A 22874-nucleotide genomic window follows, 5' to 3' on the forward strand; every position below is an offset into this window, starting at 1 on the left:
CCAGGGTGGCCACTGTGAGAAGAGGGTGCAGGACTGAAGGGGCCCCCTTGGGCCTGATCCAGCAGCCAGGCTCTGCTTATGTTCTTATTGAACCTCAAGGTCCACAGGCAATCTATCTCAATTCCTAGGTTCCTGGGGGAATTTGGCCACCATAGGAACAGTGTGCTGGACTAGATGAGCCCCATTGAGCCTGATCTAGCAGCCTACGTTCTCAAGGTGGTATTTGTACTCCCATATATCTTAAAAAGCAGAGACATCACCTTGCCAACAAAGGCCTGTATAATTCAAGCTATGGTTTTCCCAGTAGTGATGTATGGAAGTGAGAGCTGGACCATCAAGAAGGCTGATCGCCAAAGAATGGATGCTTTTGAATTCTGGTGCTGGAGGAGACTCTTGAGAGTCCCATGGACTGCAAGAAGATCCAACCTCTCCATTCTGAAGGAAATCAGCCCTGAGTGCTCACTGGAAGGACAGATCCTGAAGCTGAGGCTCCAAGACTTTGGCCACCTCATGAGAAGAGAAGACTCCCTGGAAAAGACCCTGATGTTGGGAAAGATGGAGGGCACAAGGAGAAGGGGAGGACGGAGGACGAGATGGTTGGACAGTGTTCTCGAAGCTACCAGCATGAGGGAGGCAGTGGAAGACAGGAGGGCCTGGCGTGCTCTGGTCCAGGGGGTCACGAAGAGGCGGACACCACTAAACGACTAAACAACAACAATATCTGAAGAGAGCTGGGTTGGTGGAGGCTGACCTAAGCGTCTTGGGCAGACTTTCCTGGAAAGAACAGGAATTTGGCATTTCAGGCCCAGGGGCGGCCCTCCAGGCTATTCTATCTGGCCCCCAGCACTCTGCCCGCCATGCATTTCGCTGGCCCAGTGTCGCAGCCCCCTTGGGTGCTTTCTCGTGGCCCTGACCTGCCATGATGCCTCTTGCTCCCCTGGATGGGAAGATCGAGAGAGATTACATGCATGGAAAGTCCTCTGGTGGCTGAAACATACAAAGCGAAGATATTCCTTGCTCACACATATTTGCCAGGTATTTGACCCCCCAGAGGCTCTCTACCTGGGAATGTGACCCGTGGGCTGGGGGGAAAAAACCCCTCCAAAATCCTTGGAAATATATAACATTTAAATCAAATGCCTCTGTTTTGTGTGCGCTGCCTGCACCTGCCTCCCTCTCTGGAGTCTGCTGTTTTTGTAGAATAAATTGTATTTCCCCCTTCATTTTTTTTTAATTGTTTTGTCGCCCTGAGTGACGCGTAAGTACTAGAATGCTGGAAGATAAATCTTCATATAAATGAGGCAGCATCTTGGGGCTGCGTGTGTTTGGGTTCTGCAGAGAGTTATTTCTTTATTTTCATTTTAAAGGGTTTATATAAATATATATATGTACACCACTGAAATCACAGAAACTGAAAATATACGTTAAAATAAAATTGGACATCAGGAGCAAAGTTAGACTCGCCCCCCCAAAAAAGCAAGTGGGGTTATAAAGATATACACTGCAACAAGAAATTGCTTGTTAAAAGTCAGGCCCTGGAAGCAGCGCAGCCAAGGCACTTGCCTAATATCAATGGGCAGGGAGTTCCAACAGGGAGTCACCTCCAAGCTGAAGCATTGATCTCTTGCATAAGAACATCAGCAGAGCCTCCTGAATCAGGCCCAAGGGGCCCTTCTAGTCCAGCTTCTTGTCCTCACAGTGACCAACCAGATGTCTCTTTCAGGAAAACCGCAAGAAATATTTGAGCCCAAGAGCGACACTTGCCACCTCCTGCGGCTTCCAAAAACTGCTATTGAGAAGCCATGGAGAGCCCTCTTCTGCTCCATTAATTTGTCTCCTCCTCTTTTAAAGCCATCCAAGTTGGTGGCCATCACTGTCTCCTGTGGCAGGGAGTTCCACAGTTTAACTGCATGGTGTAAAGAAGAATTTTCTTTTATCCCGCATCTTCCAACATTCAGCTTCATTGGAGGTCAGTGAATTCTAGTGTCAGGAGAGCAGTGGCGTAGCGTGGGTTGTCAGCACCCGGGGCAAGGCAAGTAATTTGCGCCCCCTAACCCGTGGATTTGCGCCCCCTAACCCGTGGATTTGTGCCCCCTAACCCGTGGATTTGCGCCCCCTAACCCTAACCCCCAGATGTTGTGCCCGGTGCGGCTGGCCCCCCCTGCACCCCCCACGCTATGCCACTGCAGGAGAGAAGGAGAAAGACTTCTCCATCTACTTTCTCCATGCCAACATGCATAATTTCTATCCCACCTGCCTTCTTAGCTCAAACATCCCAAATGCTACACAGGGGAGTCCCTCTGTCCCCTCGATCCCGTCTCTGCAATTTCCTTCCCCAGGTGAGACGACCCGAATTGGTCACCCAGCATATTCCAAATGCTGCCAAACGAGTCAGCCCCAGACAACCTGGAAAACATATTTCCCCAGTCAGAGAGAGAGAGAGAGAGAGAGAGAGAGAGAGAGAGAGAGAGAGAGAGAGAAGGAGCCAGTGCAAGCAAACACCCCCCCCCCACACCTCCTTCCTCTGCTTCGCAGGAACCCTCATTAGCAAAGGCAGGAGACAAGATGCCAACTTTTAGGACGGAGGAAGGAATGGAGGAAGGAAAACCCAGATACGACAGAGCCATCAAGACTCAGCTGCGTTAAATTAGGCTCATTGGAGAGGGATGTCAGAAGGAACAATGAGAAAAGGTAGAGAGGACGATAAACAAAAACAACCCTCCGAAAAGGGCTTTCCAGATGGATCTGAAGCGTCAGCAGAGATTCCCTCCTTAGGGCAGCAGAATCCCCAGGTCTCAGGCAGGACAAAGTCCTCCTCCAGGGCTCCTTTACCTGGCCCTGGAGACTCACAGGCCACGCCCCTCTCTACAGGTGTTCCCACATCCTTTGTCTGTCTGGGGTGCCTCCTGGAGCTGGGACAATGCCTCTTGTGTGCTCATGTTTGCCTGTAGAAATCTGTCTTTTGCCTGCCTGGAATGTAACCTGCTGTACCAATGAAGAGCCTGGCCACTGGATCAGGCCAATGGTCCACCTGGTGCACCATCCTCTTCTCACTGTGGCCAAATACCCCAAAGAACATTGGGATAAGATAGACTGCCTCTGGACCTGGAGGTTCCATAAGAACAGAAAATGAGTTTGCTGGATCAGACCAAGTTGCTGGCCATGCCTGCCTCCAGTGGGAGGGAATTCCACAGTTCATCTGTGTGCTGCATTAATAACTTCATTTTTACACCCCTCGCTCCCCCACTTTTAAGAGAGAAGGGGCAGCTGTTCTTTAAAGAGGGGGGGTCATCATACCATTGAGCCACGCTCTCAGTTCAACTGTCAATCTGTGTGTGTTTCCATGTGCAGAAATTTGAGTTTGTGAGCAAGCGCAGGGTTGTGGTTTGGTGTGTGTGTGTGTGTGTGTGTGTGTGTTGGAGGCGCAGAGGGGGTGAACTATCCCTATCCAACTTTTATTACAAAATAGGAGAACAATTGTGTGCCTGGAGGTGTTTCCATAGAAACACCAAAGGAAGGAAGATGAGGATTGTGTGTGTGTCTCTGTGTGTGACGTTTTGGAGGCAACAACCCAATCAGAGTAAATGTTTAAAGGCTCGAACAAAAAACCCATTCAGAGATAATTAAGTAACAGACAGCAGCGGCTTGGATGGTCTCTGGCTGCCATTATCAAGGGAGCGGCTCCAAAGTTCTTGCCGACTCCAGTCTATTATCTGCCCGCCCTCCTTGCCCCAAATAACAAAGTCAGAAAGCCGCTGCCTGGAATTTGCCTTTTTTAAAAAACCAGTGCACTCTCTAAAAGGAAAGATCCACCTCTTGCCTTGCATCTCCCAGTAGATGCCTTTCCCCTCTTTTAAATATCTTTATTTCTTAGAATGACAGAATTCTGCCTTGGAATGGAAACCCCGGGGTCATCCAGCCCGGCTGAAACACAGGGATCACAACTGAAGCATCCCTGGAGGACGGCCGTCCAGCCTCTGCTTAGAAACTTCCATTAACCATATAATTGTAGATTTGGGAGGGACCGCCCAGGGCCATCTAGCCCACCCCCTGCAATGCAGGAATCACAGCTAAATCATCCCAGACTTTGCCTGAAAATGTGGGTTAAATACCCCTTTTGTTCTTTAAATTTGCCCAGAGACACGCCTTCCCCCAACATACATCATGAAAACCTGTGTTGCTGTACATGACCGCCCACTTTTGTTGTTGTTGTTGTTGTTTAGTTGTTTAGTCGTGTCCGACTCTTCGTGCCCCCTGGACCAGAGCAGGCCAGGCCCTCCTGTCTTCCACTGCCTCCTGCAGTTTGGTCAAACTCATGCTGGTAACCTCGAAAACACTATCCAACCATCTCGTCCTCTGTCACCCCCTTCTCCTTGCGCCCTCCATCTTTCCCAGCATCAGGGTCTTTTCCAGGGAGTCTTCTCTTCTCATGAGGTGGCCAAAGTCTTGGAGCCTCAGCTTCAGGATCTGTCCTTCCAGTGAGCACTCAGGGCTGATTTCCTTCAGAATGGAGAGGTTGGATCTTCTTGCAGTCCATGGGACTCTCCAGAGTCTCCTCCAGCACCAGAATTCAAAAGCATCCATTCTTCGGCGATCAGCCTTCTTGATGGTCCAGCTCTCACTTCCATACATCACTACTGGGAAAACCAGAGCTTTTAACTATACGAACCTTTGTTGGCAAGGTGATGTCTCTACTTCTCAAGATGCTGTCTAGGCCTGTCATTGCCCTTCTCCCAAGAAGCAGGCGTCTTTTAATTTCGTGACTGCTGTCACCATCTGCAGTGACTTAGACCAGCATAAACCAGTAAGACATGTTCTCATTGAGGGCTCCAGAAGTTGGTAGAAACCGTTGGAACTGGTCATTGGTTCTCGGGAGAATTTGTGGGCAAAATGAAGCTCTCCCGCAAAGTTGTTTGTGTGCTCGCCAACCTAAATTTGTGGGTCGCTTTTTCTGTCGGCCCAACACTCTAACCAAGCGCTCCAGTTCCTCCCTTCTAAGTCCTCCCTCCACGCAGCCACTAAGAGAAATCCAATTCGTGGTTTATCCACCGAGTCCCGATTCTCATTATGCTAGGGATTCAGCGAGGCAGGCTGGGAAAACTTCCTGATGAGCAATTCTACTTATCTCACTGAACACTCGCTCCCCAGTATTGGCCACCTTTGGGCATGCCCACCCAAACTGCCCACAGCCGCCTTTCGAAAGCCATTCTGGACGTCAACTCCGCGTTCCTCTCTCCAGGGCAGGCGGCCATGACTGTGAACCAGCCAACAGGTAAGGGGGGTGTTGTGGCCTTTGGCGACCAGAAAACCTCTGGGGGAAACAGGGTCCTGCCCTAGATCAAGGTAGGGGAGGGGAGATCTGAAGAGCCCTGCCACTGGACGGGAGCCCTGCCAAAGGGGCCAGATCCAGCCCAGCGCCCTCTTCTCACGGTGGACTGTGAGGGGAGAGACTCCACCAGGCAAGGCTTCCTTCCACCTGCCTCTGCTTCTCAATGTGTATTGTATTGTTTTATGTATTGTGGCTTGCCGTTGTTTTATTGATTATAGTTTAGATATTATTGTAACTGTTGAGTGGATTTCTGATTAACTTTTATATGTTGATATTATTATTTTATACTATTCTGATGATTGTTGAATGTTACTTTTTTGATTGTGGTTGGCTATTTTAAAGTTATGTTTTATTATCACATTTTTGTATTGCATTAGATGCTTATAAGATGTACATTTTTTGTTTCTTCAGCTTGTAAACCGCCTTGAGTATTGTAAGATAGAAAGGAGGTATACAAATTAAAAATAATGATGATGATGATGGTCAACTACCCAGAAGTACATAGGAGACTAGATAGACTGCCTCTTGCGCTGGAGGCTCCATAAGACCAGCAGAAGAGTCTGGCTGCTGGATCAGACCAGTGGCCTGTCGAGTCCAGTATCCTGTTCTCAAGGTGGCCAACCAGATGCAAGCATTTTGTGTGTGTGTGTGTGTGTGTGTGTGTGTGTGTGTGTGTGTAATATGTACATTCCAAATAGCTGTAACATTTTAATTGCTTGCTTATTCATTCTCGCTTTTTAAAATAATTTTGTTATATAAATGCATATTTTATTGTCGGAACCCACTTTTGGACCTGGCCAGAAGAAAACCCATTAAAAAGAACCACAGAATCATAGAGATGGAAGGGACCTCTGGTGGTCATCTAGTCCAACCCCCTGCAATGGCGGAATCTCAGCTAAAGCTGCCATGACAGACGACCAGCCAACCCCTGCTTAAAAATTCCCAAGGGAGCCCACCAAAACAAAACTTCCAAAGAATCATAAATTCCCTGCCTCTGCCCCCCAAAATAAACCAAGGTTTGAAACAATGAACTAATAGATTTTTTTGTTGTGGTGGATCCTCCTTCATGGAAGGCTTTTGAAACAGAGATTCCCTCAGGTCCCTTCCATCTCTGCAATTCCTCCAACACCTCCACCAGCCCTTGGTCTGATAATATTCCACAGCCTTTTACATGTGTCTGTGGGAAGGTGCAGGTTATTGCTTTGTTGCTTTTGTTTTAAAACTTGTGTTTTTATCTTTTATTCTGTTCTGTCAACCACCGTGAGATCTTGCGATGAAGGGCGGTATATGAATTTAATGCATACACACATACACACAGTTTCAAGGGGGCTTTGCATAAGACGGAGGGATGCCCGCAGACCACCTGATTCGGCCCTACAACACAGAGGCAGGGCGGAAGAGTGGTTAAAGTCCTGGAGCAGGACCTGGGAGGGGGCCGGGTTCAAATTCCCTCTCGGCTGTGGAGCTCTCACTGAGGGATCTTGGAAGACTACCTCTCAGCCCACCTCACAGGGTTGCTGAGAGGATACAGTTGGGGGGGGTCGTGTGTGCCACCTTGAGAAAAGGCGGGGTGCAAATATTGCAATAAACAAACAGTAATAAAGATGCTACTTTGATGGAGGTGGGTCCCAAGTGCTGCTACCTCTCTCTCTCTCTCTCTCTCTCTCTCTCTCTCTCTCTCTCTCTCTCCTTCCTTCCTTCCTTCCTTCCTTCCTCTCGCCTTCCAGAGCAAGAGGTTATGAAAATGAGCAGCCAGGCTCTGGGGACTCTAATTATCTGCTAAGTGTGAAAGCCAGAGTGATTAATTAAGAGATAATAAAAAGAAAAAGGAGGCTAGAGAGGGAATAACAGCTGCTTTGATGATAAAACCTGAAGTAAGCCAAGCAATTAGGGGAATCTTTATGAAGAGTTAGCTATAATCCCCCAGTAACTATTGCCAAAGGAAAAAACCAAGTTTGGGGCGGGGGGGGGGGAGAGGAAAGGAGAGCAGTATGGGAGGGATGAGGAAGACGCAGCTGCAGGCGTGTGTGCGTGGGCAAGCGTCACAGGCGCTCCCGAAAGCTCCCACAAAAAAGCCAGGGAGGCTCAACCCCCCCAAGGACCCTGCGAGGTCCGTCAGGCAGAGATTTAGGGACTGGCCCAGAGTCACCCTCTGAGCTTCATGGCTGAGTGGAGATTGGTCTCTCCCAGGTCCTGGCCCAACTCTCTAACCACTACACCACACTGCCTCTCACTTTGGGCTTCTTCACATCCCAATGCCTGGCTTCTCCTTCCTGCAGCAGAAAATTAAGCCAATTCCCAGCCCCTCTCTAATGATGTACCTATAACCTCCTCCCTTTCTTTCCCCCGCGATGTCTTTCAAGGCTGCCCTTTCCGTCTGACAAGACCCATCCCAAGTTCCTTCCCTTCCACAGCGGGTGGGGGATCAAATTTGGTTTATCATTTAATTGATTTACGTAGGCCTTTCCAAAGAGCCCAATTAACCAGGGAGGCTCGTGATTTATTTATTTTCTGAATCAATACAAGGCAAGATGCAATTGAACATGAAACGATCAATGCAAATAAGCTGGGAGATCCATACAGGTGTGTGCTCAGGGGTGGAGAATTTGTGACCCGCGAAGGGCAGGGGAGAGCAGATCCCAGAGCTTTCTCTCCCCCCACAAGGACCTGCCTCCCCCCACAGCCACAGCATACCCTGAAAGCCCAGTTAATGCATGTCACACCCTCTGGGGGTGGGGTGGGTGGAGAGTCCGTGCAGTGTGGTGCAGTGGTTAGAGTCTTGGACTCCGGCCTGGGAGCGTCCAGGATTCGAATCCCCCACTCAGCCATGAAGTTCTCCCTGGGTGACACTGGTGCAGCCACGGCCTCTCGGGGTTCTTGTGAAGACTCCATGACGAGGAGGAGAGAATCACCTGGAGCTCAGAAGAACATGAGAACATGAGTCTGCTGGATCCGGCCAAAGGGGGCCCACCTAGACCGGCCTCCTGTTCTGACAGGGACCAAGCAGGTGCCTCCATGGGAAACCAACCAAAGCAGGATTCGAACACAAGAGCCCTCTCCCCTCCTGTGCTTTCCAGCCCCAGGCATTCAGAAGCATTGCAGAGCACAGCCACGGTGTCCATAGCCCTCTCCTCCATGAATTTGTCCGATTCCCTTTCAAAGCCATCCAGGTAATTCATGTGGCAGGGAGTTCCCCAGATTATGTGTCCTGAAACTTCCAACATTCAGTTTCAATGGATGACCATAAGTTCTATTGTTATGAGAGTTGGTGGCAATCACTTGGAGGAAAAGCCAGCATACAAATGCAATAAAATGACAATGATAATAATAATAATAATAATAATAATAATAATAATAATAATAATAGAATCATCATAGGATTCTGGAGCTGGAAAGGAACACAACTAAAGCATGCCAGAGGCTTTATTTTTATTTAATACAAATATTATAATTTATTATTATAATTATTTATTTACGATTTGTGATTTATTATTATGTATTATTAAGCACAATAATAATAGATGCACAATGTGGACCAGGGCTCAGATTTCGAGAGCTCCCTCTGCAGAAGTTCTCTCTTCCATGCCAGGCACCCCCACCCCACCCCAGGGCGCAAGGAAAAGACCCCCCCCAGATACGTTCTCTGAAGCAGCTCAGGAGGGGGATGAAATTGCCTGGGCTTAGGGGCAGGGAGCATATGCTGGCTTTGTGGCCAGAAGGCCCAGAGTTAAACCCCTTAATCCCCCGGCAGCCTGGCAGGCCCTGCTGGCAGCTTCAACCCCAATTTCCTTAAGTGGCTTTTAAAGGAGGGTTTAGGGATGGGGATGAGGAGGCAGCTCCTCGCAGGGAGAGAAGGCCGGCTGGGATTCGCAGAGCCCCGCTGATCCTGCCTGGACCCATTTCCCCGCTCCGTCATGGGGCGGCTGGAGACTGGAATGAACCCCCAGCCAGGACACACCACCCTCTTCTCTCTCACTTAAAGGTAAAGGGACCCCTGACCATCAGGTCCAGTCATGACCGACTCTGGGGTTGCGGCGCTCATCTCGCTTTATTGGCCGAGGGAGCCGGTGTACAGCTTCCGGGTCATGTGGCCAGCATGACTAAGCCGCTTCTGGCGAACCAGAGCAGCGCACGGAAACGCCGTTTACCTTCCCGCCAGAGAGGTACCTATTTATCTACTTGCAGTTTGACGTGCTTTCGAACTGCTAGGTTGGCAAGAGCTGGGACCGAGCAACGGGAGCTCACCCCGTTGCGGGGATTCAAACCGCCGACTTCTGATCAGCAAGTCCTAGGCTCTGTGGTTTAACCCACAGTGCCACCTGCATTCCAGTTCTCTCTCACTTACATAACCACATAAGCGAGGATTTTGGGGTTCCCAAAGAAGAAGTCACGCTCCGTCAGAGACCTGCCCCCAGAAGTCCCCTGCACCCCAAACCCCACAGGGGACCAACCAAGAGCCTCTGGGAAGTGGAAGACCAGGGCAGGAGGGTGATGGGAACAGCCCCTTCCCAGAGACTGGCATTCCAAGGTAGACTGCCTCTGGACACAGAAGCTCTGCTTAGCTAGCAAAGCTAATGGGCCTCCCCTCTTGCCTGAATCGAAAAGCCCATCTAAACCACTGGCTGGTGCCCAATGTTGGGCGGCCAGCAAGTTGCATCAGCTCATGACACTTCGCACAGAGGATGGAGTTCCTTGGCTAACCGCTCTGGGCATTGCCAGGAGAAAAGGAGGACGGAAGAGGCTTTAATAAATGGAAGGCAAGAGAATTTGGAACTGGGGTTGGGTTGGGTTGGACTGCGGCTGATGGGAGCTGGAGTGCAAAGAAGGGAATCAGGTTGGCAAAATCCCCTCAGTCATGACTCTTAATCCACAACCGAAAAACCTGCCCAGGCTTCTCATCCGAACACACATGTCCAAGCTGCCCTGGACATGCCCCCTGAGCAGATTCCCTCGGAAGGTGGCAGATGCTAGAGTCTGCCAGTCGGGCCAAAGTGGACCCATCTAGTCCAGCCTCCTGTTCTCACAGTGGCCGACCAGATGCCCTAAGGGAAGCTTTCAAGCTGGATCCGAGCCCAAGAGCAACTCTCCCCTCCTCTGGTTTCCAGAAACTGCTTCCAACTGTGGAGCTCTCCTCCTCTGTGAATTGGCCTAATCCTCTTTTAAAGCATCCAAGCTGGTGGCCATTCCTGCCTCCTGTGGCAGAGAGTTCCACAGTTTAATTCTGTGCAGAATGAAGAAAGACTTCCTTTCATCTGTCCTAAATCTCCCAGCATTCACCTTCAATGGATTCTAGTGTTAGGAGGCAGGAGGAAAAGCTTCTCTCTGCCCGTTTCCACTGTGCCACACATTAAACTTCTATCCTCTCGCTTCTTCCTTGCCTTTTCTCTAAACTAAAAGTCACTGGGGAGTCGCTCCGCCCTCTGGATGACTTTGCCCTGAAACTTTTCAAGCTCTACAACCTCCTTTCTCAACTGCCCCTCGGGGTCCTCTCCAACACTGCAACCCTACGATTCTAAGGTATAGCTCCTTAGAGTAGACACACTGAAATGAATAGACCCAAGCTGGCCTTCAACTTGGGCCTGGCAGGGGAGAAGGTGCTTTTATTTTGGCTTGTGATCGCACTCAGTTCCCCCCTTTATCCTACAAACACCCGCCTCCCCCCACTGTTTGCAAGGCACCCCCAAAGGAATGCAAGGAGGCTGCCTTTCCTCACCCCGCCAGGCAAGCCCCCTCCCCCCCACAAGGCAGCCTCTTCCTGCAGCCCCAGCTCACCCCTTGATTCTCGCTGCCACGGGTGGCTGAGCTGCGACAATGGCTCCACTCAGCCTGGCGTGAGATGGAGGGGAAAGGAATCTGCCATCAACACACCATTGGACGGGCGGGGGGGGGGGACACCCAGGCTGCCATTTTGGAGACCGTCAGAGCACCCCAGCACGCCCCACTGTTGAGGCCCCACAGGAGTGGTGTTGTTGTTGTTTAGTCGTGTCCGGCTCTTCATGACCCCCTGGACCAGAGCACGCCAGGCCCTCCTGTCTTCCACTGCCTCCCGCAGTTTGGTCAAACTCATGCTGCTAGCTTCAAGAACACTGTCCAACCATCTCGTCCTCTGTCGTCCCCTTCTCCTTGTGCCTTCTCCTTGTGCCTTCTCCATCTTTCCCAACATCGGGGTCTTTTCCAGGGAGTCTTCTCTTCTCATGAGGTGGCCAAAGTATTGGAGCCTCAGCTTCAGGATCTGTCCTTCCAGTGAGCACTCAGGGCTGATTTCCTTCAGAATGGAGAGGTTTGATCTCCTTGCAGTCCATGGGACTCTCAAGAGTCTCCTCCAGCACCAGAATTCAAAAGCATCCATTCTTCGGCGATCAGCCTTCTTGATGGTCCAGCTCTCACTTCCATACCTCACTACTGGGAAAACCATAGCTTTAACTATACGAACCTTTGTTGGCAAGGTGATGTCTCTACTTCTCAAGATGCTGTCTAGGCCTGTCATTCTCCCAAGAAGCAGGCGTCTTTTAATTTCGTGACTGCTGTCACCATCTGCAGTGATCATGGAGCCCAAGAAAGTGAAATCTCTCACTGCCTCCATTTCTTCCCCTTCTATTTGCCAGGAGGTGATGGGCCCAGTGGCCATGATCTTCGTTTTTTGATGTTGAGCTTCAGACCTTATTTTGCGCTCTCCTCTTTCACCCTCATTAAAAGGTTCTTTAGCCTTTGCCAAGTCTTCAGCCTGCAAAACGGGGGCCCCCGTGGCCCACCTCACAGGGGTATGGCAAGAGCAAATCTAGAACCCAGAGCTATCTCAGTACAGACTCTCTGGACCTTGGCACTTCGCCCAGTCCCAGGCCACACACTCTCCCGAAGGACACAGGCCCTTTCCCACACGCCCTTCACATTCTTGGAACTGCAATCATGCCCAGAAACATAGAGTTGGAAGGGACCCCCAGTCATCTAGTCTAACTACCTGCAATGGCAGCAATCACAGCCGCTTGCCTGGGTGGACTGTAGGAACCTCTGGTGGAGGCAAGAACCAGCCCTGCTGCTCCATTCACTTCAGCCTCTGCTCCCCACCCCCACACTGGGATAAAGGTCAAGGGACCCCTGACCCTTAGGTCCAGTCGCGGACGACTCTGAGGTTGCCGCGCTTATCTCGCTTTATTGGCCGAGGGAGCCGGCGTACAGCTTCCAGGTCATGTGGCCAGCAGGACTAAGCCGCTTCTGGCGAACCAGAGCAGCGCACGGAAACGCTGCTTACCTTCCTGCCGGAGCAGTACCTATTTATCTACTTGCACTTGCTTTTGAACTGGTAGGTGGGCAGGAGCAGGGACCGAGCAACGGGAGCTCACCCCGTCGCGGGGATTCAAACTGCCAACCTTCTGATCGGCAAGCCCTAGGCTCTGTGGTTTAATCCACAGCGCCACCTGTGTCCCTCCATACTGGGATATGGCCCCCCAAATTTTCATGGCCACACAGAGAATTCCTCCGGTGCTGGGGCAGGAGGTGCTCCAACCCTCACACAAGCCCAGTTCAAGATCCCCCCTGAACCTGGGACCCTCCTTGCCCCTGCCAGGCACACAAAGCAAGAGTGCCCATGCGCATGTGCAGAGTGCCCGCCTCTCCCCACTTTGCTGCCCCCATCTAGTAATCTGCTCATTTATTACAATATTATTTATTTCTTGCATTTATATAAGTAATTGCGTTGTCCCCGAGAGGGGGCAATGACAATAAAGATATTATTATTATTATTATTATTATTATTATTATTATTATTATTATTACTATATCCCACCTTTTTCTCCAGGGAGCTCGGGGGGGGCGTGCTTTCCCCCCTCCCCACAGCAACCCTGCAAAGTAGGTGAGGCTGAGAAGCAATGCCAGGCCTGAGGCTTGCTAAGTCTCAGCGGTGGTGCCCCGCCCTTAGACGGCTTACCAGACAACACGCGCAGTGACTCACGAGGCAGCTAGCCCCCAAAGGGCCACACACGTCATCTCCCGGCCTCAGGGACCTGTTGACACAGCTGGATTAATCAGAGGAAAGGCTGCAGGATCCGGGTGCCTTCCAGAGGAATCCGCTCACCTGGCCAGCCCCCACCAGCCCCTCTGAGTCTCAGGTGTCTCATTTCGGAGCCCAGCGGGGGGGGGGGGGGAGAAAGAGCCCCTGCAGCCACACAGCAGCCCTGGTTTGCAGATTGGGTGGCAGATCTGGACCTTTGAGGATCTTGTCTCGACACTCTTAAGTTCTGGACATCATTTGGGAGTTCTAAAGAATTTTCCCTGTGAAAATGCACCAGCGTCGCATTGCAAATTTATCCTAGTATACGCTTATTGCATCATCATCATCTTCATTATCATCAATAATGTAACTTTGCCTAACATGCACATTGTTTGCAAAGCCATTTCCCCTAACGTAGAATCATGGAATTGTAGAGTTGGAAGAAACCCCCAGTAGTTTCCGAGCACAATTCAAAGTGTTGGTGCTGACCTTGAAAGCCCTAAACGGCCTCAAAGGCCCAGTAGACCTGAAGGAGCGTCTCCACCCCCATCATGCAGCCTGGACACTGAGGTCCAAATCCGAGGACTTCTGGCTGTTCCCTCGCTGTGAGAAGCCAAGTTACAGGGAACCAGGCAGAGGGCCTTCTCAGTGGTGGCGCCCGCCCTGTGGAACGCCCTCCCACCAGACGTCAAAGAGATAAACAACTACCAGACTTTTAGAAGACATCTGAAGGCAGCCCTCTTTAGGGAAGCTTTTAATGTTTAATAGGTTATTGTATTTTAGTGTTCTGTTGGAAGCTGCCCAGAGTGGCTGTGGAAACCCAGCCAGATGGGCGGGGTACAAATTAATAATAATAATAATAATAATAATAATAATAATAATAATAATAATAATAATATAATAATAATAATAATAATAATAATAAAATATAATAATAATATAATAATAATAATATAATATAATAATAATAATAATAATTTAGCCCAACCCCCTGCAGAGATGGAAAGGGGTGCAGCAACACCTGGATTTAGAGGCACCCCAGAGCTTCCAGCCTCCAGGAGCCACAGCGGAGGGGCTAGGACCAGAACCAACTTGGCACTCTGCACTTCACTCAGAGGCGCTCTTGCCCACTTCAGCTTCTACTGGAAATCTCGGCCGAGGCTGCATTGCAGGCGGTTGGGCTGGATGACCTTTGAGGTCCCTTCCAGTCTGACCGTTCTGGGATTCCACACATTCTAGGAAGTTCCCACACACTTCCACCCTCCCCCCCCCCAGCGAAGGAGAGGCTCCCCTCCCCACCTCAAAGTCTGGGCTGCCCCCTCCAACGCAGGCCTGCCCAAACACCGTGGAGACGAGTGCGAGGAGAGTCCCGGGGGGGGGGGGGAGAGCCATCCTCCGCAGGATCCGTTTTGACTTGGAAGGAGAGCGGGAGGCGAGTGCAAGTCTGATTGATAGACAGCCATGGCAGCCGGAGATGGGCGGAAAGGGAGATTCGGGAGACAAGCCGAGACGGGCGGCTGGGGAGGCTGCCTGCCTGCCCTTTCCTCTCCCGTCAGCAGGCAGCGCCAACCTTGGGCTCCTCTCCAGAGGTCGGCAGAGGAGGAAACGCACAGAAAACGCTCCCTTCAATCTTGGAGCCCTTCCCACGACACAAAGGGAGGCAGCGGAAAGAGGCAGCGGCGCTCTGCACAAGCTCAGGGGCACCACCCACCCTCACGCCAGTGATTGCTGGGCAGAGTGCTGGCTCTGGAAAGGGAGCCCAGGAGCAGGTGGGCGGGTGCAGGGGTAACTGCAATGTTGCCTGCACTGGCTGGCAGCCTCAGCTGTCTAGGGTTGCCGGCACGGGCGTTCCCAGTCCCTCCAGAAGAGGCCACTGGCAAGTGAAGCTGGGACCATCTGCCAATGAGTGACTGGCCTTCTTCTAAAAGGATGCAAGTTTCTTTTATATATATCAATTTCTATTAGTTTTCCAAATTTTAACAAATCGATCCAAATTATCTAAATTTAATACAATTAAAAAATAATAATGAGGTTTCCCGCGCCTGCTACAAACATATGTCCATTGCTTCCTGATGTCGCCACTTCATTCTTCTTCTTTAATCACCTTCTCAGCCTTCTATTAATTTTAATCCATTCTTTTAAAGGATGCAAGTTTCAAGTCCTCATGATCGTGAAGAAAGAATGAACTTTGGCAGGTCCCTATGTTCCTAAGCTATTCTCAAGTAAGGCTTGAGCTGTGTGCTGCAGTAGTTAGAGGGTCAGACTAGGGCCCAGGAGAGAGGAGCCTTCGAACCCCCCTACTCAGCCATGAATAATAATAATAATAATAATAATAATAATAATAATAATAATTTATTATCTGTACCCCGCCCATCTGGCTGGGCTTCCCCAGCCACTCTGGGCGGCTTCCAATAAAGATTAAAAATGTCACACATTAAAAACTTCCCTGAAGCGCCTGCCTCTCAGCCTACCTCACAGGGCTGTTGTTGTGGGGATTAAATAAGCGGAGGAAGAACCATGAATGACACCCCTTAACTGCCAGGGAGAAAAAGCTGGGCTATCTCTGTGATAAATAAATAAGCCAGCATGACCAGTCTTCGGGGTGATGATGGGACCAGTGGGGAGGGCGCCCCACCCCTGACCAGGACCCTGAAGCAGGCGCAGCAAAAATGACACCCTCCAGAGGCTGTTCCTCCCGCCAGCCCTGGCCAGCAGGGCCAATGGTTAGAGACAGCAATGGGGTTCCAGCAATGTACAAAGTACAGCCGCAGGTGTCTGCATTTCCACGCAACTCCCTGGTCTCTAGGGAGCTGAGCTCATCCCTCTCCCCACGTTAGGAGGGTTTTAATCCATCTCCCCACCAGCTCCAGATTTAGGGTGGTGCAGGCTAATAATAACTGGGTGCAAAATAATAAATAATAAATAATAATAATAATAATAATAATAATACCTGTTTTATACGGATACCGACTGAGAAGATGCATAAAAAGCAACTGTACCAATTATTGTGAAAATAATAGTTGAGGTGGAGGAGCTCAAAATTTAGTCCTCGCTCCGGGCGCCATGTTACCAAAGTCCTTTGCTGCTCCTCCGCACCCATCCCCCCCCCCGTGTTCTGCATGCCAGCCCCCCCCCCCGCCTCCGTCTGTTCCCTCCGAGTGAACCCGGCAGGTAAGTGGCAGGCGGTCTGCGTGGGCAGCCCAGGCTGGCAGTTTCCACACAGCACTAATCAATTTGCAGTCAGACTGCTATTATCTCCCGAGTGCCACTCACAATATTTACGCCGTTTCTTACAGGAGGTGGGCAGGAAAAGCTCAGAGCGGCGGCAGCGAGAGAAGCTTCCTTGCTACGGGGCCAGGAGACGTCAGAATGTGAGGAGAGCCGGCAGGATCAGGCCAAAGGGGGCCCGTCTAGTCCAGCCTCCTGTCCCCACTCACAGGGGCCAATTGCCCCAAAGAACTTGGGAATGCAGATAGACTGTCTCTGGAGCTGGAGGTTCTCTAAGGACAACAGAAGATCCTGGCTGCTGGATCAGGCCAAAGAGGGCCTGTCCAGTCCAGCCTTCCGTCCTCGCAGGGGCCGACCACAGATGCCTCTTTAGGGAAACTTGCAGCAGGATCCGAGCACGAGAGCAACCCTCTTGTCTCCTGTAGCTTCCAGAAACATTGCTTCCTCTTCCCTATGGAGGCAGGACATTGTGGCTAGCAGTGGCCCTCAATAGCCGTGTTCTCCTTGAATTTGTCCAGTCCTCTGGTTTGGAATTCTGAGAAGCACCTAGATCTGCCCAGAGGTTGTGTGTATGTGTTTTACAATCAAGTACAGTGGTACCTCTGGTTGCGAACGGGATCCGTTCCGGAGCCTCGTTCGCAACATGAGCAGAATGCAACCCGTGTCTGTGGGTCACAATTCGCCGCTTCTGCGCATGCCACCATTTTGAGCGTCTGTGCATGCGCGAGCGGCAAAACCCGGAAGTAACCCTTTCCGGTACTTCCAGGTCGCCACGGGACGCAACCTGAAAAGATTTAACCTGAAGCAAACATAACAAGAGGTATGACTGTATTCATTAAATTTTACGGACTAAATGAATGAAATGATATATAGATCAATGCCCACCCCCGAGTCAATTCTCTGCAGTTATAGCAAGTGGGATAGCTCAGTCGGTGGAGCACGAGACCCGTAATCCCAGGCTTGTGAAAGATTCCTGCTTTGCAGCGGGGTGGGCTAGATGACCCTCGCGGTCCCTTCCAAATCTAGAATTCTGTGATTCCGCAATCCCCACTGCTTGGTCGCCTAGAAACTATTCCAATTCGTTGCAGGTGACCAGGCAAGAAGCAAACGCTTCCATACGCCATGGAGAAAGAGCATGCTATCAAAACCAACCTCCTCATCTCCGTCCAAGACCCTTCGCCATGTTAATCCTGGAAAGCGTTCGCCTCTATAGCAGGGTTGCCAACGTTTTTTTCTGCCCTTGCTCCTCTGCAGTTAACAGCTTAACTTTGCTTTGCCAAGGAGAGATAAAGGGATGTTGGGGGAGGAGGTGGAAGTTTCCACCTCCTAAATTTCCGAGCTCCTGGCTGCTGTGAAAAGGCCGAGGAGTAGAGCGCCAAAAGTTGGCAACCCTGCTATCTAGCAGAAGTGCTGACCCCGTCTGATATCCCCGGGTTGCAACATGGGATAGCGTTGGGGGTGTTTACTGAACCCCTGTAAAAAGAGATATAGTTTTGCTCTGTTTTCAATGGTCTCCCTCCTCTCCACACACACACACACACACACACACACACAATTATCTTTAATCTTTTCCGTTTTAAATTTCCCCCATCCTTCCCCCTGAAAGAAAAGAGAGGAGAAAATGAAAAATAATCCATGCGGACAGAGAGAGAGAGAGAGAGAAAAGGCCTCGGAAAATGAATGAATATTTCAATTTGTGACACACCATTGTGGGGAGAAGCCCTGCAGGAGATTGAAAGAGGGTGGGGTGGGGGGGACGGGGGGGGAGGGGGAAGAAGAATGACTTTCATTTAGATAAAATACAGAAAATTATTTAGCGAGAAATGAAGAGTGATGAGGCTCATCCAGCCCCGCCACACAAGCGAGCGCCCAGCCGCCCCTGCCTCCTGCTCAGCCTCAGCCGTATCTGCCCCCCCCCCCAGTAAACACTCGCTCATTTCTCAGGGTAATTTCAATACATGCACAGCTCCTTTGATATTCCAGAGATGCGCCTGGGGTGGGACCTGGCACCTTCTGCACGCAGCGCAGGTGCTCTAACCACTGAGCTCCAGCCCTCCCACATAGGGAGCTGCCTTCTCCCCAAGTCAGGGCCTCCATCTGCCTGCACTGACTGGCAGCCACGGCTCTCCAGGGTTTCAGGCAAGCGCCCCCCCCCCGAGATGCGGGAGACCTTCTGCATGCAGCGCAGGTGCCATGGGCCTTCCCTCAAGTCCTGGTGATGATGATGATGATGGTGGTGATGATGATGATGATAATAATAATAATAATAATAATAATAATAATAATAATAATAATATTTTATTTATATCCCTCCCTCCCCAGCCGAAGCCGGGCTCAGAGCGGGTAACAACAGTAAAATAATACAGCATCTAAAATCATTTCATTACAGTGGTACCTCGGGTTAAGTACTTAATTCACTCTGGAGGTCCGTTCTTAACCTGAAGCACCACTTTAGCTAATGGGGCCTCCTGCTGCCGCTGCTACGCCAGAGCACGATTTCTGTTCTCATCCTGAAGCAAAGTTCTTAACCTGAAGCACTATTTCTGGGTTAGCGGAGTCTGTAACCTGAAGTGTATGTAACCCGAGGTACCACTGTATAATCACAGGGAAAGTTCTGCCCTTCTGCATGCCAGGCAGGTGATCAGCCGCAGAGTCACACCCCAGCCCTGCCTCACACCCCCAGATATCTCCCCCCACATCCTTCCCTCTAACAGCTGGGACATCCTTGGACTACAACTCCCATCACCCACGACAACTGAACTGACGCAGGACGATGGGAATTGTAGTCCCACAGCATCTGGGCAGCCAAGGGGGAGGAACTCCCACCTGGATTATATCTGGTGTATTTAATCCATAGCTACTTCTGCATGGCCAAGAGTGGATCATGCCCTGCACCCAAACAAGGACCGGGGTTCATCAGCATCGGTGGGGCCAACCACCCCATGGAAGCGGAAAAAAAAGAGAGAATTACACACAAATTGACATCCATCCCTTTGGAACCTCCCCGATTAACACAATTTCTTCGACATGCCTTTATTTCAGAGTATTCCCCCCCAGTTGGTCTCCACCCGCCTCTTCTCTCCTTAAATTGGCTTAAATAGAAAGCTCTCTTTCCTGTGCTGCTCAGCCCCAGAGAATAACTCAGAAAAACCTCCCAAGTGGGGAGAGAGAAGCAGAAATCCTACGGGTTTGAGAGGTCCCCCTCTCTCCCTGCATTGCGGAGGGGTGGACTAGATGGCTCCGGGGGTCCCTTCCAATTCTGAGGTTCTACGAATCCCCCCCTCCCGCATTTGAAAATCCCAATTTCTCTCCTTTTCCCCTCCAGGCTGTGCAAAGAGGCTGCTCCTCCCCCTCTTTAATTATAAGGAATGTGGTCACAGAGGGGAGGAGCTTGACAACTCAGCTCCCCCCCCTGCAAAAATTGAGTGGGATCTCAGCCAATGAAGGGCCCAGAGATTTCTACACACACACACACAATAATTCAGTCTCTCCCTCCCCAACACACACACACAGAGCTTTCTTCAAAAGAGGATTTTTTTTGGGGGGGGGAAGAGATTATAGCATTTTAAAGAGAAACACACTTTGGGACCCCCACCCCATCAGAAGACACCTTTTCTCCTTTTAGCTAGGGGCTTGAAATATTGCAATAATAGGCCTGCCTCGAATGCTAGCCATGCTCATGAGTAGACCTACCAGGTTGTATTCCAACTCGGAGAATTGTGGAGTTGCAAGGGACCCCCAAAGGTCTTCTAGTCCAGCCCCTTGCAATCCAGCCTCTTTAAAAACCTCCAGTGAAGGAGAGTCCACCGCCTTCCCTGGGAGTCCCTTTCACAGCCAAACAGCTCAGTTCTGCTCAAGAGTAGACCCACCAAAATCAGTGGACCCAAGTTAGTGATTTGTGTGTTCCAATTCAATGGGCTTTACTCGGGAGGAAGACTAGCATTGGACCCCATCCAATGGAACTGAAGGAAATGGCTGTACTAGGTCCATTAATTCCAATGGGCCTACTCAGAGTAATAGGGTAACAGACCATAAAGAGAGCCTGCTGGGTCAGGGCAAGGACCCATCCGGCCTCGGAGGGGCCAACCCAATGCCTCTTTTGGCAAACCCGCAGGCAGAATCTGAACTCAGGACTCCTTTCCACGGCTGCGCATTCAGGAGCATTGCTGCCTCCAGTTGTTCAGGCAGACAATAGCCACTGGGGCAAACAATAGCCCAAGATGGCCTCCTTCCTCCTCTATTAATTCATCCAGTCCTCTTTCAAAGCCACCACTGCCTCCTGCAGCAGGGAGTTCCACAGGTTAACCACGCACCATGGGATCCTCTCACAGACGCCTTCCCGGGACCAGAGAGAGTCCTCATTATCCTAAAGTCAAGGATGTCGCCATATATCCCCCCCAAAAAAACCACACAAAAATAGGCCAAATGCCACCTTGCCTCCAATCCTGCCAGCCTTTGAGGCATCGCAGGGTAGACTGCCACTGAAAGGGGAGGCTCTATTAGTATGTTGCACAAGGAACCTTCATCTTCCTCCGTTCCGCAGCAGCAGTGGCACAAGGCAGACATCCCCTGCCCCGCTCAGCTCTACTCTGCTGGCCTTCTGCAAGCCAAACACCTTCCCTCTTTCTTTTCAAGGTTTCACCCACCGCTGTCCACCTACACAACAGACTCCAGAACACACACATATAATAGAGAGGCAGTGTGGTGTAGCGGTTAGAGCATCAGACCAGGGCCCCAGGCGCAAGAGGGCTTGAACCAGGAATAACAGCTCAGCTGGTGAAGCATCAGACTCCGAATCTCAGGGTTCTGGATTCGAGTCCCAGCTTGGGTGAAAGATTCCTGCCCTGCAGCGGGTTGGTCTAGATGACCCTCGTGGTCCCTTCTAACTCTAAGACATCTTCCCATTTGGCCCTGGGTGCAAATTTGGGCCCAGTCTCTATCCTTCTCGGACTGACCTACCTGGCAAGGTTGTTGGGGGGTTAAATGAGGAGGGGGGGACCCAGGATGCTCAGCTCAGAGAACAAAAGGAGGGATATCAAGGCAATAGATGCGGCGGGTAAAGGGGGGGGGACCCGCGCCCCCCCAATGCTGCTGAACTACAACGCCCCCTTCCACCCCCGGAGTTGTGGGGAGTGGCAAAGCTCCCCCCCCCATAAGCCCTTGGCAACCGCATCCCACCAGACTGGGGGCGACGAGGCGCTCAGCCCCCCACCCCGAATCTGCAGAGAGAAGGCGGCGGAGGTCCGGCCATCAGCGCTGATTCAACTGCCCCCCCAGCGCCCCCCGACCCCCAAACCGGCACCAGGCGCTCTCACCACCCCTCCCTCATTTTCTCTCTTCTCCAGCCCCCCACCCGCCCCCCAAGTTTGGGCCACGACCAGCTCCATCCTCGCTTGCAACGAGCCACAAGTCCATCCCCCACACCAACAGCGCCCCCCAGGACCAAATCTTTCCGGCGTGCGCCTCGGAAAGAATTCTCCCCCTCCGGCTAGATTGGGAGGCGGGGGGGGGGAGGTTTGGGTGCCTGGGAAATCCCCCCCATCCCAACCTATTCCCCCCTCTCCCTCTCCCCCGCTTCACATCTCCCCCCCCTGACATGTTTTTAACTTTCCTGGAGGCTCCAAAAATGAAAAGGGGAGGGCAAAAAAACACATTTCCCTCCGCCTCCTCCCACTGGGATCCCTCAAACATCGCCCCCCCCCCCCGCGCGCGCACCCTGATCGAGTCACTTTCACTTTTTCCATCTCTCTCTCTGCCCCCCCCCACCCGCAAATGAAACCCTTTAAAGCCCTTTCGGCCCTAACTTTTTCCCCGCATCAGCCAACCCCCCCCCCCCCGAGTTTGGCTTCCAAACCGAACCCAATGTGGGGCGGGTGTGAGATGGAGGGAGGGAGATGGCCATTGTTTTGGGGGTGGGGAGGGTTGCTGGCTCGCCTCTCTTTTCGGATGGAGGTTACTCGCGAGTCAGGATCTCCTCCACCGCCCCGCAATCACACAGAGTTCAAGGCTCCTTCCTCGCGAGTAACGCGGTCTTTCTAAGGCTGCCGATTGCCTGGGAGCGAACGCCACAAAGCAGGGAGAAACGTGGCTGGATCCGCCGCCTTCCTCGCCCACGATGCACGATCCTAGAGGACCGATCCACCGCTCTGATCCCGATCCTACTTTTTTTGGGGGGAGTGGGGGGCTTCATCCAGTTAACTTCCCCCTCGCCCTCCAAACAGGCCCGATCCCCTTCCCCCCCGGGTCCTTGAACGCTCGTTTCGCTCCCGCCCCGGCCGCAGAATCGGGGCCCCCGCTTTTAAAATACCTCTCCGCTCAAAAAACCATCAG

The 22874-nt window shown here is 51.4% G+C and overlaps 2 protein-coding genes across 2 annotated transcripts in view; one reads left to right on the forward strand and one right to left on the reverse strand.

Moving 5' to 3' along the window:
• KIRREL1 (kirre like nephrin family adhesion molecule 1) overlaps nucleotides 1-22874 on the reverse strand; it is a 103300-nt gene that overhangs the window by 79753 nt on the left and 673 nt on the right. The window lies entirely within an intron of this gene.
• LOC128404167 (zinc finger protein 391-like) overlaps nucleotides 11549-22874 on the forward strand; it is an 86702-nt gene continuing 75376 nt past the window's right edge. The window contains exon 1 of the mRNA XM_053369592.1: nucleotides 11549-11775. The gene's annotated coding sequence lies outside the window, so the exon portion shown is untranslated. The remainder of the gene's footprint in view (nucleotides 11776-22874) is intronic.

The sequence above is a fragment of the Podarcis raffonei genome, chromosome 16 (genome assembly GCF_027172205.1).
Source record: "Podarcis raffonei isolate rPodRaf1 chromosome 16, rPodRaf1.pri, whole genome shotgun sequence".
In the NCBI taxonomy this organism is placed as follows: Eukaryota; Metazoa; Chordata; class Lepidosauria; order Squamata; family Lacertidae; genus Podarcis; species Podarcis raffonei.